The sequence below is a fragment of the Kogia breviceps genome, chromosome 5 (genome assembly GCF_026419965.1).
Source record: "Kogia breviceps isolate mKogBre1 chromosome 5, mKogBre1 haplotype 1, whole genome shotgun sequence".
Lineage (NCBI taxonomy): Eukaryota > Metazoa > Chordata > Mammalia > Artiodactyla > Physeteridae > Kogia > Kogia breviceps.
The window spans coordinates 117,245,007-117,262,377 of NC_081314.1; the positions used below are offsets into that span (position 1 = coordinate 117,245,007).

General features: G+C 38.9%; 1 protein-coding gene across 3 annotated transcripts in view; it reads left to right on the top strand.

The window, feature by feature from the left end:
• The first annotated feature begins 11,758 nt into the window (after positions 1-11,758).
• ROBO1 (roundabout guidance receptor 1) overlaps positions 11,759-17,371 on the top strand; it is a 1,123,100-nt gene continuing 1,117,487 nt past the window's right edge. Inside the window, exon 1 of one of the 3 annotated variants that reach the window (XM_067034889.1) lies at positions 11,759-12,104. The gene's annotated coding sequence lies outside the window, so the exon portion shown is untranslated. The remainder of the gene's footprint in view (positions 12,105-17,371) is intronic. The other 2 variants (XM_067034895.1, XM_067034892.1) reach the window with 2 other exon arrangements.

A 17,371-nucleotide genomic window follows, 5' to 3' on the forward strand; every position in this document is an offset into this window, starting at 1 on the left:
AAGTTTCATTAGGTCCCATTTGTTTATTTTTGTTTTTATTTCCATTTCTCTAGGAAGTGGGTCAAAAAAGATCTTGCTGTGATTTATGCCATAAAGTGTTCTGCCCCTGTTTTCCTCTAAGAGTTTGATAGTGTCTGGCCTTACATTTAGGTCTTTAATCAATTTTTAGTTTATTTTTGTGTATGGTGTTAGGGAGTGTTCTAATTTCATACTTTCACATGTACCTGTCCAGTTTTCCCAGCACCACTTATTGAAGAGGCTGTCTTTTCTCCAATGTATATTCTTGCCACCTTTATCAAAGATAAGGTGACCATATGTGTTTGGGTTTATCTCTGGGCTTTCTATCCAGTTCAATTGATCTATATTTCTGTTTTTGTACACCATACTGTCTTGATGATGATAGATTTGTAGTATAGTCCGAAGTCAGGGAGCCTGATTCCTGCAGCTCTGTTTTTCTTTCTCAAGATTTCTTTGGCTATTCAGGGTCTTTTGCATTCCCATACAAATTGTGAAATTTTTTGTTCTAGTTCTGTGAAACATGCCAGTGGTAGTTTGATAGGGACTTCACTGAATCTGTAGATTCCTTTCGGTAGTAGAGTCATTTTTACAATGTTGATTCTTCCAATGCAAGAACATGGTATATCTCTCCATCTATTTGTATCATCTTTAATTTCTTTCATCAGTGTCTTATAATTTTCTGCATACAGGTCTTTTGTCTCTGTAGGTAGGTTTATTCCTAGATATTTTATTCTTTTTGTTGCAATGGTAAATGGGAGTGTTTTCTTAAGTTCATTTTCAGATTTTTCATCATTAGTGTATAGAAATGTGAGAGATTTCTATGCATTACTTTTGTATCCTGGTACTTTACCAAATACATTGATTAGGTCTAGTAGTTTTCTGGTAGCATCCTTAGGATTCTCTATGTATAGTATCATGTCATCTGCAAACAGTGACAGCTTTACTTCTTCTTTTCTTATTTGGATTCCTTTTATTTCTTTTTCTTCTCTGATTGCTGTGGCTAAAACTTCCAAAACTATGTTGAATAATAATGGTGAGAGTGGGCAACCTTGTCTTGTTCCTGATCTTAGTGGAAATGGTTTCAGGTTTTCACCATTGAGGACGATGTTGGCTGTGGATTTCTCATATATGGCCTTTATTATGTTGAGGAAAGTTCCCTCAATGCCTACTTTCTAGAGGGTTTTTATCATAAATGGCCGCTGAATTTTGTCAAAAGCTTTCTCTGCATCGATTGAGATGATCATACGTTTTTGTTTCCTTCAATTTGTTAATATAGTGTATCACATTGATTGATTTGCATATATTGAAGAATCCTTGCATTCCTGGGATAAAACCCACTTGATCATGGTGTATGATCATTTTAATGTGCTGTTGGATTCTGTTTACTAGTATTTTGTTGAGGATTTTTGCATCTGTGTTCATCAGGGATATTGGCTTGTAGTTTTCTTTCTTTGTGACTACGTTGTCTGGTTTTGGTTTCAGGGTGATGGTTGCCTCATAGAATGAGTTTGGGAGTGTTCCTCCCTCTGCTATATTTTGCAAGAGTTTGAGAAGGATAGGTGTTAACTCTTCTCTAAATGTTTGATAGAATTCGCCTGTGAAGCCATCTGGTCCTGGGCTTTTGTTTGTTGGAAGATTTTCAACCACAGTTTCAATTTCAGTGCTTGTGATTGGTCTGTTCATATTTTCTATTTCTTCCTCATTCAGTCTCAGAACGTTGTGCATTTCTAAGAATTTGTCCATTTCTTCCAGGTTTTCCATTTTATTGGCATAGAGTTGCTTGTAGTAATCTCTCATGATCCTTTGTATTTCTAGAGTGTCAGGTGTTACTTCTCCTTTTTCATTTCTAATACTATTGATTTGAGTCTTCTCCCTTTTTTTCTTGATGCGTCTGGCTAATGGTTTATCAATTTTGTTTATCTTCTTAAAGAACCAGTTTTTAGTTTTACTGATCTTTGCTATCATTTCCTTCATTTCTTTTTCATTTATTTCTGATCTGATCTTTATTATTTCTTTCCTTCTGCTAACTTTGGGGTTTTTTTGTTCTTTCTCTAATTGCTTTAAGTTTAGGCTGTTTATTTGAGATGTTTCTTGTTTCTTAAGGTAGGATTGTATTGCTATAAACTTCCCTCTTAAAACTGCTTTTGCTGCATCCCATAGGTTTTGGGTCATCGTGTTTTCATTGTCATTTGTTTCTAGGTATTTTTTTATTTCCTCTTTGATTTCTTCAGTGATCATTTGGTTATTAAGTAGTGTATTGTTTAGCCTCCATGTGAGTGTATTTTTAAAAGATTTTTTCCTGTAATTGATATCTAGTCTCATAGTGTTGTAGTCAGAAAAGATACTTGATACGATTTCAGTTTTCTTAACTTTATCAAGGCTTCATTTGTGACTCAAAATATGATCTATCCTGGAGAATGTTCCATGAGCACTTGAGAAAAATGTGTATTCTGTTGTTTTTGGATGGAATGTCCTATAAATATCAATTAAGTCCATTTTGTTTAATGTATCATTTAAAGCTTGTGTTTCCTTACTTATTTTCATTTTGGATATTCTGTCCATTGGTGAAAGTGGGGTGTTAAGATCCCCTACTATGATTGTGTTACTGTTGATTTCCCCTTTTATGGCTGTTAGTATTTGCCTTATATATTGAGGTTCTCCTATGTTGGGTGCATAAATATTTACAATTGTTATATCTTCTTGGTTGGATCCCTTGATCATTATGTAGTGTCCTTTTTCATCCCTTGTAATAGTCTTTATTTTAAAGTCTATTTTGTCTGATATGAGAATTGCTACTCCAGCTTTCTTTTGATTTCCATTTTCATGGAATATCTTTTTCCATCCCCTCACTTTCAGTCTGTATGTGTCCCTAGGTCTGAAGTTGATCTCTTGTAGACAGCATATATATAGGTCTTGTTTTTGTATCCATTCAGCCAGTCTGTGTCTTTTGGTGGGAGCATTTAATCCATTTACATTTAAGGTAATTATCGATATGTATGTTCCTATTACCATTTACTTAATTGTTTCGAGTTTGTTCTTCCAGGTCCTTTCCCTTCTCTTGTGTTTCTTGCCTAGAGAAGTTCCTTTAGCATTTGTTGTAAAGCTGGTTTGGTGGTGCTGAACTCTCTCAGCTTTTGCTTGTCTGTAAAGGTTTTAATTTCTCCATCAAATCTAAATGAGATCTTTGCTGGGTAATCTTGTTTGTAGATTTTTCTCTTTCATCACTTTAAATATGTCCTGCCACTCCCTTCTGGCTTGCAGAGTTTCTGCTGAAAGATCAGCTGTTAACATTATGGGGATTCCCTTGTGTGTTATTTGTTGTTTTTCCCTTGCTGCTTTTAATATGTTTTCTTTGCATTTAATTTTTGATAGTTTGATTAATATGTGTCTTGGCATGTTTCTCATTGGGTTTATCCTGTATGGAACTCTCTGTGCTTCCTGGACTTGGTTAACTATTTCCTTTCCCATATTAGGGAAGTTTTCAACTATAATCTCTTCAAATATTTTGTCAGTCCCTTTCTTTTTCTCTTCTTCTTCTGGGACCCCTATAATTCGAATGTTGGTGTGTTTAATGTTGTTCCAGAGGTTTCTGAGACTGTCCTCAGTTCTTTTCCTTCTTTTTTCTTTATTCTGCTCTGTTACAGTTATTTCCGCTATTTTATCTTCCAGGTCACTTATCCGTTTTTCTGCCTCAGTTATTCTGCTATTGATCCCTTCAAGAGAATTTTTAATTTCATTTATTGTGTTGTTCATCTTGTTTGTTTGCTCTTCTAGGTCCTCATTAAACGTTTCTTTTATTTTCTCTATTTTATTTACAAGATTTGGATCATCTTTACTATCATTATTTTGAATTCTTTTTCAGGTAGCCTGCCTACTTCCTCTTTATTTGTTAGGTTTGATGGGTTTTTGCCTTGCTCCTTCATCTGCTGTGTGGTTTTTTGTTCTCATTTGCTTAACTTACTGTGTTTGCGGTCTCCTTTTCACAGGCTGCAGGTTTGTAGTTCCCATTGTTTTGGGTGTCTCTCCCCAGTGGTTAAGTTTGGTTCAGTGGGTTGTGTAGGCTTCCTGGTGGAGGGGACTAGTGCCTGCGTTCTGGTGAATGAGGCTGGATCTTGTCTTTTTGGTGGGCAGGTTTTTGGTGGTGTGTTTTGCAATGTCTTTGGCCTTATTTTTATATTACGCAGTCTCTCTACTAACGAATGGGGTTGTGCTCCTTTCTTGCTAGTTGTTTGGCATAGGGTGTCCAGCACTGTAGCTTGCTGGTCGTTGAGTGGAGCTGATATTGGCATTGAGATGGAGATCTCTGGGAGATTTTCACCTTTTGATATTACGTGGAGCTGGGAGGTCTCTTGTGGACCAGTGTCCTGAACTTGGCTCTCTCAACCCTGAGGCACAGCCCCGACTCCTGGCTGCAGCACCAAGAGCCTTTCATCCACATGGCTCAGAATAAAAGGGAGAAAAAAATAGAAAGAAAGAAAGAAGATAAAATAAAATAAAATAAAGTAAAATAAAATAGTTACTAAAATAAAAATAATTATTAAGAAAAATATTTTTAAAAGAAAAAAAAGGATGGACAGAACCCTAGGACAAATGGTAAAAGCAAAGCTTTACAGAGAAAAATCACACACAGAAGCATACACATACACAACTCACAAAAAGAGAAAAAGGGAAAAATATATATATATCTTTGCTCCCAATGTCCACCTCCTCAATTTGGGATAATTCGTTGTCTATTCAGGTATTCCACAGATGTAGGGTACATCAAGTAGATTGTGGAGCTTTAATCCGCTACTTCTGAGGCTGCTGGGAGAGATTTCCTGTTCTCTTCTTTGTTCGCACAGCTCCCGGGGTTCAGCTTTGGATTTGGCCCCTCCTCTGCGTGTAGGTCGCCTGAGGGCGTCTATTCTTTCCTTAGACAGGACAGTGTTAAAGGAGAAGCTGATTCAGGGGCTCCTGCTCACTCAGGCTGGGGGGAGGGAGGGGTACGGATGCAGGGCAAGCCTGCGGCAGTAGAGGCCGGCATGTCGCTGCACCAGCCTGAGGCGCGCCGTGAGTTCTCCCGGGTAAGTTGTCCCTGGATCACGGGACCCTGGCAGTGGCGGGCTGCAAAGGCTCCCGGGAGGGGAGGTGTGGGGAGTGACCTCTGCTTGCACACAGGCTTCTTGGTGGTGGCAGCAGCAGCCTTAGCATCTCATGCCCGTCTCTGGGGTCCGCACTGATAGCCATGGCTCGCGCCCGTGTCTGGAGCTCCTTTACATGGCGCTCTTAACCCCCTCTCCTCGCGCACCACGAAACAAAGAGGCAAGAAAAAGTCTTTTCCCTCTTCGGCAGCTCCAGACTTTTTCCCGGACTCCCTCCCGGCTAGCTGTGGTGCACCAGTCCTCCCTCTCCCTGGGATCCGACCTCTGAAACCCGAGCCTCAGCTCCCAGCCCCCACCCGCCCTGGTGGGTGAGCAGACAAGCCTCTCGGGCTGGTGAGTGCTGGTCGGCACCGATCCTCTGTGTGGGAATCTCTCTTCTTTGCCTTCCACACCCCTGTTGCTGCGCTCTCCTCCGTGGCTCTGAAGCTTCCCCCCTCCGCCACCCGCAATCTCCGCCCTAGAAGGGGCTTCTAATGTGTCGAAACCTTTCCTCTTTCACAGCTCCCTCCCACTGGTGCAGGTCCCGTTCCTATTCTTTTGTCTGTGTTTTTTCTTTTATCTTTTGCCCTGCCCAGGTACGTGGGGAGTTTCTTGCCTTTTGAGAGGTCTGAGGTCTTCTGCCAGCGTTGTTCTGTAGGAGCTCTTCCACATGTAGGTGTATTTCTGCTCTATTTGTGGAGACAAGGTGATCCCCGCGTCTTACTCTTCTGCCATCTTGAAGCTCCTCTGCTAGGTGATTTTTAAATATTAATTAACCTGGGCTTCCCTGGTGGCGCAGTGGTTGAGAGTCCGTTTGCTGATGCAGGTTTTACGGGTTCGTGTCCCGGTTCGGGAAAATCCCATATGCCGCGGAGCCTGTGCTCTACAACGGGAGAGGCCACAACAGTGAGAGGCCCGTGTACTGCAAAAAAAAAAAAAAAAAAAAAAAAAAAATATATATATATATATATATACACATATATATATAAACATTTTATTTTTTTAAAGTAAATTTATTTATTTATTTATTGCTGTGTAGGGTCTTTGTTGCTGCGTGCAGGCTTCCTCTAGTTGCAGCGAGTGGGGGCTACTCTTCGTTGTGTTGCACGGGCTTCTCATTGCAGTGGCTTCTCTCGTTGTGGAGCATAGGCTCTAGGCGTGCAGGCTTCAGTAGTTCTGGCTTAGTTGCTACCTAGCATGTGGGATCTTCCCAGACCAGGGCTCGACCCTGTGTCCCCTGCATTGGCAGCAGATTCTTAACCACTGAGCCACCAGGGAAGTCCCAACATTATTTTTTAAATGTGGACTCTACAAAACCTTATCACACATTTTATTCTTACCATAATAAGATTTCATTCCCACATTAGAGAGCAGTGATCTGAGGTCCAAAAGGCTAGTGACCTTCCTAAGATAATAGGAAATAAAACTGAAATATGTGTTTTATTATTTGATTTAATGTTCATATTTCCTTTTTAATTTATTTCTTTAACAACAAAATTAATATATGTGCCTTATGGAATGTTAAGCAAACAAAAAACAGAAAAAGAAAAAATGTCACCCATGATTACAATACACACATATCAATGACTTTTAATATGTTTAATCTCTTCTTAATCATGAGTATTATATCTCTTCAAATTTGGAATTGTTTTACCTCAATGAATAGAGTAAAAGCAAACTTAGGATCTAAGTAGCTCCCAATTTTTACGTACCTGTTAACTTTGTACTATATCTCTCAGGAAATAAGAGTATGGCTGCTCTACTTTGATTCTCCAAGCTTTACTTCTAGCTTTTAGCCTTTCCAAAACTATTCTTTCAATCTGAACCAATCTTTATTTTTAAAATTTTGTTTTATTCTATTTTTTATTTTGTTATTAATTTGCTTGGCTGTCAGAACTGAATTACTAGGATCTCCAGCCCTTTAAAACCCACGTTCCATTTTTAGAGCTCTGTGTTTAAAACAAACATTGTATGAATATTTAGTACTTTTTTTAAACTTACTGGATGCAATTATATTACCAAAATGTCACAGCCATTTTCCATCACCAATTCCAGAGTCCAAATCTGCTCTTAATCTACTTTCTCAATTATTTCTCTATTGCTCTTTACCCATCATCACCTCTCTCTCTCTCCCTCTCTACTTACCTACCTATGTAATATAGAGCAACTATTATTTAACAAGTGGATCATACAGTTGAAGATTAAGATGTATTTACTACATGAAGAAAAGAAACCAAAAAGTGAGAAAACTGATTTGTTGGGCCTAAGTATTGCACAGATACTTCGACTGAAAACCACTAAAATTTGATTCTTTGCTCTAAACTAGGTACACATTGATTATCTACATTTGAACATTGCTGAAGAAAAATGCTCCTTTCTGGGAGATAAGACACGGGAAGGTATTTTAAAAGTAGTGAAGAAAGGAACAGAACCTTATTTGCAAGGAGACTTTCTGTTATTAACCTCCCAGCATAGGAAACACAAGAGTACTATATTTACTATTATTTAACACTAAAATATATATTTTGCAATCCCTTCCTTCTTAGAGGATCTTGCTATTGTATTCATTTCCTTTTCCTTTTAAATAAAAATGTTTGCTCTTAATTTCTATTGTAGCTTTATCTATTTTTATGCATCCAACATAATGCCATATGAAAGTAGACTTAGTATTCACTAAATGAGCAAGTGACCCTTAACTTTAATATAAGCTTTTGTACAGGCAGAGGTTGGTCTAGGACAAAAACAAATAACATTACAATTTAACTGAATTTCACAGCCTAAGAACTATGGTATATAAATAGAACATGGTTAAAATTCTTTTATTATGCAAGTCCTAAAGGAGTCCTTAAAACAGACTAAATGAGTGGCTTTTAAATATGTTAGATTTTGATTAGTACAGAGTTCCCTCTAAATTATCTTTTGAAGGGCAAACCACATCTGACTATTAGCCTTGCTATAACAAACATACAGAAAATTGGATGTTTATCCCCCAATATGTAGAAGTGGTGTTTTAGGTATCTACATCCATATTCATTTGTTTGTTTTCTGTAACTAAAAATTATCTGATAGTTTATAAGCATTTGGGGTAAGTTTACATTTTTTGTCATTTTTTGCAAAAATATTCGAAGATTTTATTCACAGATTTTGTAGGAAAATAGGTAACAATATGCCTAAGAATTTAGTACTTGAATAAAAACAATGTTTATTAACATTTTATCTAATCTCAAGGTACTATAACAGATTCTTACCCAATTTCCCTTTTGTTTTTTTGTTTGTGCTTTCATCTTTTGCCAAAGTATTTCACTTCCACATTTTTATTGTCAACTTTTATCTTACTTGCTTTATAATCCTGTTTGATATAGGGTAAACTATCCTCCTCCATGCCTCTTTTTCTTGTCAATTTTTATTAGAATTCTACATATTACGAACATTCCATTCATGGTGATTGTCTTACCAAAATTATGGTACCATGAAGTTCTCATCTCTTCTACTAAGTATCAAATTTAGTTCACCTTTTTTAAGTTCCTTATTTCTTCTCAAGTTTACTATCTTATACAGATTTATTTTTAACTTTTGAGTTGTACTTTCTTTACCTGATTTAGCAATTAGTCCAAATTAGTATATAAACTGCATATGTAAACATAACCTCTTGCAACTTTCTACATTATTTAGAAGGCATTTTAGAACAATTATTTAATATATCATAGCATTCTAATTAGCAATTAGTATACATGTTGCTGATTTACACCCAAAAAAATGCCCATTTAACCACATTCTTACTTTTATATTTCTACTTTCAAAGTATAATTTATATGTCTGCTAATATTCCTTTTCATCTGTCAGAAATCAAACACGAATGAATGTTCTATTTAAAGTAGACAAGTGAATTATTGTCTATGGCTTTGGAATTTTTTAACCTATACATATTTCAAAATTATTAGACACAAAGAATTTTTAAAAATAGCTTGACTAGTAGCTGAATGTCATTAGAGCTCATTAAATTTTACCTAATGGTATACTATTACATGTTTACCTATTTAAATTTAGAAAGTAAGCTGATTATAGTAATGGAATACAGGAGTATGCCAGGTGTGTTTTGCTTTCCAAGTTTTATAGATGTTCACATTAGCCACAATAAGGTATTGTCATCATGATCCAAGGGCATAATGGAAATCAGTTTCTGACAAGCATATATTGTCCTTGAAAACTGCACCAGCAAAAAGAGGGATCCAACAATACTTCAGATAGTAAAGAATAGATCAAGGATATTCCTACATATCTGAGGATGAAAACTCTTGTGACATCAATATTATTGTTTAAAACAATTATTACCCTAGTATCCAATAAGGTAAAATATTTTCAATATTTATAAATATATATTATATGCAATCATATATATTTCATAACATACAATAATAACTGGGATAAATACCAGTAATTCATTGAAGAGGTGTAGAATATATTTTTTCCTGAAAAACTCATAAGTTGAATTTATGATTCTCGTTACCTTGCTGTATATTTGCTTCAGCCTTTTATGCAGAAAGTGAAAATTGATCAATTTTATGCTAAATATGTTAACAGGCTTGTTTTTATTTATTTATTTTCTTTTATGCACTATAATATTTGTCCACTGTTCAACTTCTCTATTAAATTATAGTCATAGATAAACTGCATTAATTTTGTACAAACTCTGCCTGCATAAAACACATATTTTCTCAGTTCTAAAAAAAATATTCATTAAATGCAGAACTTTCAATTTGCACTGAGACTGCAAACGATTATTTTTTCAAGTCCACTTGTAGCAAGAACTTGAAAGACCAATAATATACTTGTTTTTAAAAAAGAATTGACTATCAGTCATCTCCATTCAACTTTGCATGGTCATTGTGCTTTCCTTACTAAACCAAATAACAGCCTTTTTTTCTTTTACAGATAATGAGTCCTTTAAACTCTTATACTGAATACAATAGTATCTTGATATTTTTATGTTAACTCTATTGTAAATTGAAAATTTCTTAACCTGGGCTAAAGTGATTGTAATAACTGTGTAAAATGTCATTTCAAAAGACTATTCCAGAGGCATAATAGTAATGGGGAAATGCAGCAAATTGACTCTGATGTAATGCCAATTGATCATGTCTTTTCACTCTGAATTAGTGGTCACAGATGTTTCGAATACATGTGTTTGATGAAAACTTTGGAAATACATCTAAGAATGCTGGATTTTCTAACCACTGAAGGAAACTCTTCTTTTACATCTCAGTCCTGTAAGAGTTAATTCTGTTCCCTGCAAGGATGTAATCTGTAAGGTAGGTCTGGAAAGCAGCAAAAGCAACCTGGACTTGAAGTAACACTTCTGTTGTCAAGGGTTACTGATGGGGGAAGGGAAGAGGCTACAAGGGGAAGGAGTTATGGAAATGAAGAAGGATCGTAGCACACACTACATAAATTCATATGCTATACATGTGTTTGGAATAAGATTTCAATTCTGTTGTATTTTTGCATTTTGTGTTTTCATTTATTTACTTTACACATGGCTGGTGAATTTATGAGTTGGTTGCTACTTACCTTATTCAGTGTATCACTTTCTAACAGCATTGAGCTGTAAATTACAGACATAATTTTGTAATTAAATTTACATTACTATTTACATCTAAAACTCAATAAAATTATGTTATTTCCTAAGTTGTAATATCAGCAAATATCTTAGATGGAACTTGGTGGAGAGTCTGTGTCATTTCAGGCAGGATTTCTTGCCTTCCGCAAAATTAAAGGTCAGGGAAAAGCATGCTTAAGGGCTTTAAATTTATATATATTAAGATTCAGCTATTAATATTCTAATTTTTAAGATAACTACCTTTAATGATGATGTACTGGAGGGTTTTTTGCACAACATTACAATATTTCAAAATTGCCAGTCACCACAGGCCTGCCTCACTTTAAATCTCCTTGTGCCAATTTGCATCACTAATGGGCTTGCAAAGAGAGAAACTGTAAAAAGAAAATGTGGCAATTAATAGTGAATGCTTGACATATTGTGACATCAATATCTTTATGCTGATTTATATTTTTGTGTCAATACTCATTAATAAAATATTTCTAAATTTCCTATTTTGCAAAATAAAAAAGATGCCCATGGCATCATCATGAATGGCATTTTCTTCAGTAGTCTTTAAAAAATATATCCCAAATATCTTAACATTCATATTTTAGCTTCTGCCATTTTCACCTGTTTATTTTAAGTAGCCATGCACTTTCAAGAATAAAATTAGATGCTATTTTATTTAAGTGAAAGGCAGAAGTATCTGACTATTTAAATATTTCCTGGATTTACATCCGAATAATGCATAACAGAAAAAAAAGAGGGTTTTCCTGCCAAATGTATCTGTGTGGATTTTCCCCAGAAAATGTTCTTTCAAAAAGCCTTTGTATGTTCAAAGCCACTCCACACAGGCAATTAAAAGCAAATATGAAATGATAGATCACATGACATGAGTTTAAATGTGAGGGGTTTTTTTCCTCCGTTAAACATCGCAGCAGGCATTACAATGCCAGAGGTAACGAGTCAATTAAATCCATTTTCCCCTCTGCGCCTCCAGAGCTGCGTGGGTAGTGTTGCTGCGTAGTTTAGCACCAGAGCAGTAGGACCCAGGGGCCTCCGCAGCCACCAATAGAAGCGCGCGCACTTGGACCTATTTGCATGCAATACCCTCTGCTCTGCTCATTAATAGTAATACAGATAACGGGGTTGAAAGAATCTTCTACTGAAGAACGACTGGATTCTTCCAGGGTGCTGATACTGAGAAGAAACCCGACCTCACTCTCTCCCTATTTCCCACTCTTATATTTGTAAGTCACGGACAGCTTTGGCTTGGTTGACTCGGAAGGTCTCCGTGCAGAGCAAAGTTGGAGGGCTGTGCCTGCACCGCGGAGCCGCTAGATTGCTGAAAACAGTCTTATCAAAGGGTAAGTCTCCCAAATGATGGCAAAGGTAGTGACAGCCGGCTTTCGAATTGTCTAGATGCACACGCTCGGTTTCATAGAGGTGGTGACTGGAGTGCAGAATGGGTGCGGAAAGCACTCCGCAGTTTGTCCAGAAATTGTGACTGGTGCACCGGGATGTTTGGGGGTAAACCTTCAGGCTAAATCGGAAATTGCAGGCTTTCGCTCGGCGGGATTCAACAAGTTTCCCTGTAGGGGTGAGATGTTTATTTATTTCCTTGCAAGTTGTGCTGAATGTCCCTTCAGAGTGGGTTTGAGCCTGCTTCACAAAGAAGTTTCCGGGATTTGTGTCTGTTGTGTGTGGTTGAGTTAATCCTTGTTGGGGGAGGTTACGTCGCGCATTTGGGCTTCCCAGGGACATACAGAAGAGCTGCCTCTTAGGATGGACCTAGCATCAGCGGCCTGCTGGGTTGGTGCTGGGCAACTTTGCCGCGTAATCTCGGTGTCTCTGACCGCACCGCGGTTCATGATTGGGGTCTGGGGTGCAGAAACCACCAGGTCCAAGGCCATTTGAGCTCCCAAACTTTGAAAGCATTTTCCAAGAAGAAGGATGAGAATGGGGGCTTTGAAAATCAGCATTACTAGGTGAATTTTGGTAAACTCTTCGTGATATGTAGTGGGGTCTTTCAAGACCTGTGTTTTCAATCTCCAGTTTTTGCCTGGAAATGGAGTGCTGATGTGGAGGAGATGGAGGCTTAAAGCTAAGAGAGGGGGAACTTTTTCTGAGGGAGACAAGAGGGTGAAGCGCAGATAGATGAATGAACAAGGTGCGTCCCATCTTTCACACACAAAAACCACACGCGTGGGGACGTGCCAGGAAGCGCTCTAATTGGTGGCGTTTAACTGTAAAACGTATTGCAGGGAGGTCCAGGTGCCTCTGCATTACTGATGAAACGCTGTGCCCTTCTAGTTCCCTTCTCGGTCCTTCTCCCTGCCCCCTCTTCTCTCCCGGTCTCCTCCCGCCTGCAGCTCGGGGGTTGGCGCGGATGCGGCGGGCGCATGGCTCAGCCCCGCAGCACTGCGGACACAATGGGAAGAGGCGGGCAGAGCTCTGCGGGCGGGTGGAGAGGGAGCTCAGCGTGGCAAGCCGGCTGCCGTTCCGCAGGGGGTTACGGCGCTGCGGAGGTTGCGCCCAGCAGCCACGCGCCACAAGGTCCCCGAGGGGCCGGAGCTGGACGCGCACGCCTGGCCGCAGAGGTCCCGGGTTATCTATCCTTCCGGGGGCCACAGGTGGGAAAGGCAGACAGAATGCTAAAGCATCTCATTCCAGCCCCGGGTCAGAGCTGCAGCCGCCAACCGAAAATCCCTACGGTGCACCCCAAGCTTCCGAGAGGACTTGTACCCTCAGGGGAAAGAGGGCGAAGAGGAAAGAAGGGAAACGCTAATGAGGCTGCAAGAAGAGAACGGCAGCAAGAGATTTGGGCCAATTCTGGTCATCGGCCAGGCTTTTCCTGGCTCTTTTAAGTGGGCTGCTTTAGATGCGGCTTTGAAATGCGCGTCCTAACCTCTCTGCGGCACGGAAGGGGCAGGCTTCCAGACGCGGGAGCTCACTGGAGACTCCTTCTAGAGATGAAGGAAGGAGGTGGCAGGGCAGGGGGGCTTCATTTGGCAGTGTCATTTAACCCTGACCCCAGCACCTCCCACCCTTTCACGACCCCACCGGGGAGTGCCCTGACCTTGTAAATTCCTCTGGGTCATCTGTCCTGTTTCTTTTTAAGTGATTGTACCAGGCTGTGTGTTACGAAGGGCTTTGAAGAGATGGTTTGTGTATTTCCAAATAGTGGTGGGAGATTGTTTAATTCAAGGTGGATTGCCGACCCTCGCTGAGCACTTGGAGGAAGGAGCATAGATTAAGGACCCTAAGGAATGGTCCACATGGGGATGTTGGTTGCTTGAAGGTGATCTTTCAGAGGAAATATACTCCCCGGAGCACATGGCATAAGACAAAAATATTTCATTACATTTGTGCCCTTCATTGTGGTTGTTTGGCAACTAGGGTGTAAAACTAAACAAAATACTGTGAGAATCCACCCATTTATTAGGCAGCCAACTGGAAGCCTGGCAGCTAGGCTTTCAGACCCAAATTGGATGCTCCTAGCACCGAGTATTTTGAGACTTCGTTTTTCACCCATATCCCGGTATCTCCTCTTTATCTTGAGGAGGTACATGTAGTTCTTTTGAAAGCGTTTTGGAAGGCATACAGCATGTTGAGTTTATTAAAGGGGTTTATTAAAGGATCCACTGGTGTTCCATCAACCCCTTTCCTTCCTCTCCCAAAACAGAAGAAATACCAAAATCATCAATAGCAGCAACCCAGAACGAATATCTAGTTAGTAGGAGGACTTTGTTTCTTAGGCATCTAGCTTCTTCCCATAAGAAAGGGAAAGGGTGAAACTGAGGAGTAAGTCCGGAGGTAGGGCATATCATTGCCATGGATTTTGGACTTCCTTTAACCTTTCTCCACATATCTTTTTGCTCCATGAGTCTTCCAATTTACCCTTGTATAATCTGCAGAACCGAAGCACAATGACACAGCTGCAGATCCCTGATGGAGGCTTGCTTCAGAAAACAGCTGTTAATCACGTTTGCTCTATTTTCCCACTTACTTCCTTTTACTTCCCTTCCCTTCCCTTGTCCTTGAACCAGTGTTATCATCTAGGCTGTATCCTGCAAAGGGTTAGTGATTTCCAGTGATCCAGCACCTGTGCTGAGTGTGGGGTTGGGGGGAGAGACTCACAGCTGCCCAGAGAGTCCTGTAGGTTTAAAGCTGACTTTCTCTTACCCTGTACTGTACAAAATAAAGAAAAATATCCTAATATCTCCCCAAAGAGAATTATGTTGGTCTATATAGTTCTTTTATTTTAAATTATAAGATTCAGGTCAAATACAAATAACATTGATCAGAAATGAAAGGGAAGCTATGCACTTGCATGCAACATTTGGAAACTAATGTTATACTCAGCTGTGAGATCACACCTTTTGGCATTATCTATACTTGATACATTAGGAGATATTTTTATTTAAGCAAGGTTTAATATGTTACTTACATTATGAGGCTGAGTAACTTAAGATACTGCAAGGATGTGAATTTTAAAAGAAAAAAGCAAGACAGCAAAGCCAGCCCTTGGCAGCTTGATAAATGAGCAGGTGCAATGCCCCATTTGAAATGTAACTTGAGGTGGGCTTCCATCCAATCCACTAGAGAATGAGCTCCTCCTTATCATCCAGAAAACTCAACAGATTTTTCTCTTTCTCTGAGATCTGTGAGTTCAGAAACAAAAACATAATAGCATATAGTAGGCTAGAATTATGACCTGGTTACATTATCATTTATCTCTCTAAACTTGCTCCTGAGTTGAGTGAGCAGTAATATTGTTGATGCATTCATGTTTACACCTAAAATATATTAGTGCTATATGGACCAGCCAATTGTCCTAATTCCATAGGAAATAAAGGCCCTAGAATAGTAACTGGGGAAAACTGTAGACACAGTGTTAGACACCCTAGTTGCAATAGATATTTCATTCAATCCTCACATCACCCTTTTGAAATAGACTATTAGATTTCTTTAACTTATAAAGAGACTGAATCTCAGAGAGGTTCAGCAAAATGTACATAACCATTGAGCAAATAAGGGGGAGATTCACCATTGGAAGCAAGCTCTTTTTCATGATATAGTACATGCTTTTCCTGCATGTCATGGACTTATTTTTCCCTCATATTTAAATAAAAAGTTATTATTTTTTGAATTTTGTTTCAGAAGCCATTATTTCTGAACCTCTTAAATATCTTTTTCTTGTCCAAACCACTCTTTGCATTTCCCCGAGACCAATCTTCTATAAACAGTAACTTTCCAAGGATGTCATAGCCATAACTTCTTTAGTAAGAAAACTCCACCTCTACCCCCCACCCCAACTGTATCATCATCTTTTGAGGTCAGAGAAGAGGGGTGAAATGGGGCCTTCATCATTTGCCTTGAAATGTGGACAGATATGGCCAAGCAGTCTAGGAAGAATCCATCAAGTTATTTTCAGATTGACAATTATACACCTCCACTTTCACCTTTCTGTACACATGGCTTCTCTGATCTGGAAGAGCCTCCCCTTCTCCTGGCCAAACCCTGTTAACTTGTAAGAAGGTTCATGTTCCTCCTCTGCCATGAAATTTCTCTGTCTATTCCAATCCTCATAGTTTTTACACACCTCTGAAATTTATCCTTCCTGTCAAACTTGCTCTTCTACTTGGATTTCCAATTCATCAATAACACATCATGCACCCAGACAAATTCATCTTTGAGACATCCCTCTGTCATATCCACTACATTCAAGCAGTGAAAAAACAATATGTACTGATGATTTTCTTTTTCTTGAACCCAACCTCTTCTTCCCACAGACAGACCTGCCCTCAAATCCTACTCATGCTTCCTAGGATCAGCCTTCTAAGCTATCACCTCACCTCCATTCTTGCCCCACTTGAATTCATGTGTATTATGCCTGCAGAGTCATCTTTCTAGAGCACAAACAATGAAGTCCAAACTCTTTATCACGTTAGTTAAGGTATTCTATCATCTGGACCCAGAATTCCTCTCTTTTCAGCCTCCAGCCTTATCATTGGCTGTGAAAATCGACTTGCATTTTCTCAAGTACTCAGGATATGTCATTACTCTCTGCTTTTGTTTATGTTGGAACTTCTGCCCAGAATGTTTCTCACTTTCTTGATCCTTGGGTGATTTATGAAAACACAAAATAGTTGTCACCTCTTCTGTGAAGACTTTCATGTCGAGCAAATAGATTTAAATATGTCTCTTTCTAATCCTTTCTTAATAATATCTCCAAAATTCCACTGCATTTGCTTATTTCATTTCCACCATGAGACTGAATTCCTCGAGGCAGTATTTCTCAAACTTTGTCCACTAAACCAAGAAGACCTCCAAATCAACAAAAATAACACTTAAAATACCACTCCCTGGACTCCCCTCCCCCACTAAATTGAACATATGGGAGTGGGATTCTGGAATCCACATTTCAGCAAGCATTTCAGGTGTAACCAGGCACTTGGGGTTTATCACAATGCTTATTCCTCAGCTCAGCCAGGTAATATGGAGATTAATTTGGCAGTTGGGGAGGAACCATCAGCATAGCTTCTTAGATCTTAATGAGAGCTGTGAGCATGGCTTCCTGGATTGCTGTGCTTCAAAGAAAGATTTGATTACAGAGTACAGTCAGTTAAAT